At 36.8% G+C, this 2,681-nt stretch overlaps 1 protein-coding gene across 7 annotated transcripts in view; it reads right to left on the bottom strand.

Moving 5' to 3' along the window:
• The window catches only part of LOC109539372 (trinucleotide repeat-containing gene 18 protein), a 121,709-nt gene that overhangs the window by 23,798 nt on the left and 95,230 nt on the right, over window positions 1-2,681 (bottom strand). The window contains exon 1 of one of the 7 annotated variants that reach the window (XR_007282325.1): window positions 1,270-1,501. The exons of the other annotated variants lie outside the window; for them this stretch is intronic. The gene's annotated coding sequence lies outside the window, so the exon portion shown is untranslated. Of the gene's footprint in view, window positions 1-1,269; window positions 1,502-2,681 lie in introns of those variants that run through there. 7 annotated transcript variants of the gene reach the window in all.

The following is a 2,681-nucleotide window of genomic DNA, read 5'->3' as shown; positions in this document are numbered from 1 at the left end:
AGGAGCACTATTTATCAATCTGTAATAAAAGACGTGAGGAAATTCTGCCTTTTTTAAAGACAAACATTTTTGAGGCGAAATACCCAAAAAGAAGTTTGTAAAAAATGAATCCGCCTCAACAATATAGAACTTATCTATAATCATTATACTACTTTATGGCCAGAATAACAACACTATGAAGATCCTATTCAGAATTAGATGATGATATGCGGAAACGATACCAACGGCTGCACATGAATTTGAATGGATGAAGCGAGAGCTTCGGTTAGTTTATCATTCATTGGAAGAAAATCTACTGTGAAATGGGTGTTTATGACTAAATCGCACAACAATCCGAGTGAATTCCCAAACTGATGCGTAACACCGAACTGTGACGGGGAACTGTTTCTATTATTAGCATTTAATTGTAAAGGAATTTGTAACGTTCCGAGAAGCCTTGCAAAAAATTGCGGTCAAAAACAAATGTTTGTCTTCGTCCAAATTTATCTGATATGTGGTAACCGGTTATGTAAGCGTGTAGCTGTAACCTTCGAGATCGTCCATGTATTTGTTATTTTTATTGCCCGTTAGTTTGGAGCTTGGAGGATAATACATTCGCGCAACATGGCACCATATTTCTAAAAGATTTTATCTAACAGCATAATAATGACTAAACTGTGCGATGCATTGTGCACATCTCCAAGTGTTTAAGCGGGATCAAATTGAAAGTTTTATGATAGTTTTAATAACATAACCAATCGCGGCGTTTTATCTATCTCATTTCCTCAAATGGTCAATAAATCCCGTCTAGACTCTATCATTTGATTCATTTTGCGCACTTCGAACGGATAAATATTGACCCACATTAATAAAAATAATTTTTATGAACGATGAAGATAACTAATATCAGATTGACCCAGTCAAAGTGCTTCTGGATTGATAGCACAAAGAAGCGAAGAAGGAAACCCAACTCCTCAGACCTCCTACGAAATTTATATCACAAATGCACAAGTTGGAGGTGTTACACACGGCACATTTCCAAAAAAAATGATTCAATTCCCCTGCTAACGTGTTTCTGACAACATTCGTTGATGGTTTGGCAGCAAAACATCTTGTTAAAAATCACACATTTGGATTTATCCAGTTTCGGTGTAGTTCTCGCCTAAAACAACTGGGAACATCTGAAAGTGTCGCCTAACTTATGGGCGCTGTAAGATTGTCTTTCAACAAACTACACTTTAACGCGCACATTTGAAGATAACATATGAACGATTCCTCAAAACAACTGACCACAACAGTTCTTCTCTCTTGCTGGTAGCTTCAATACATCAGAACCGACAATATAAACAAGAACTGAGCAAGGAAACGACAATATGAAGCAAAGCAGGTGGAATTCACCAACAGAAAAACGCAAAACTTGGAGATATTTTGCAGATAAATGTCTGTATTTTATACAGGAAGTGAGGATGAATTTGCAGAACTCTCATCGCAAATAAATGCAAAAACGATCAACGTGCACGCATGAAAAAAATTTAATGGTTCTCTTGGCACCTTACGGCGCCAACGAATGCTAATTCAAGCAAGTGGAAGAGATTCGCCATCATTTCCGCCTATTTTATAGCTCAGCAACCTGAAAAGCCCTTCTATTTATTTTTAATGGGCAGCCTGCACTTGCATCCCTCAGTTGCTGGCAATATTCGTTTTCGCCTACAAAAGACGTTAACTCATGTGAAATTTTGCTGTAATTTTTATTAGTATTATGCACTGCAAGTGTAAGGGAAAAACCGAAAGTTTTCGTTCAAGTTTGAAAATGGCGCATCCACGAGAATTTTTTCCAGACAATTACGAATCAAGTTAAATATTCGCCCGCTTTCTCCATCACACAGATGCCACACATACATACAAGATATAAGAATATTGCTGCCGTCAGAGCGCAGTCTGTAATTACGAATTTAGATAGGAAGATGCAGATGAAGGGCGACATAATTCAAGTTAAACGTGCATAACTGCATGATAAATAAAATAACTTTCGCCTCAAAATGGCGATTATATTCACGTGTAGTCCTTACCGACAAGTAACTGATAAGAGCTGCAACGTAACATTTATACTTAAAGTTGATGATTGTGGATAATACAAGTGGCATTTGATGCTTGGTGCTTTGCCGACTATTTATTTTGTTTTAGGTGCAATTGAGCTGAAAAACAAAGCAGAATAGGGAATGTGTGCATTATGAAGGCATAGGGAGTACGAAAGTACGTTTTGGCTACTACGTGGGCTTCCGTTAAGCAACTATTTAGAAATGAAACAGTTTGATGAACTAGGTTTACACAAGTCGTTAGAGGTTTCATTCATTACATAATAAAGCCAACAAACCAGCTTTTCTGATGACAATTTTATTTTATAATCGTATGCAGATTCTCCTCCTTCAAAGTTATATCAACATTTCGATAGTTATTCAGGCAGTTTTGTACAAATATATTTGATAATCAAGATTTAGGTCGGGAGCTAAAGCAAATAGAACAGTGGGACTGTTTCACAACGGAAATTTTCAATTGACTGGTAAACAGCAGACATTTAATTAAGTTTGTGAAGTTAAGGATCTTTGGCTCCAAAGAATTTGATTGTTTCTGGATCATGCCGACTCCATCGATGTACTCTAGTCGAGTTATCAGCCTGAATTTTTAGTTGTTGTAATTTTTTG

Source organism: Dendroctonus ponderosae, unplaced genomic scaffold (genome assembly GCF_020466585.1).
Source record: "Dendroctonus ponderosae isolate FM_Combo_2020 unplaced genomic scaffold, Dpon_F_20191213v2 Dpon_F_20191213_9, whole genome shotgun sequence".
Lineage (NCBI taxonomy): Eukaryota > Metazoa > Arthropoda > Insecta > Coleoptera > Curculionidae > Dendroctonus > Dendroctonus ponderosae.
This window is presented reverse-complemented; position numbering and strand designations above follow the sequence as displayed.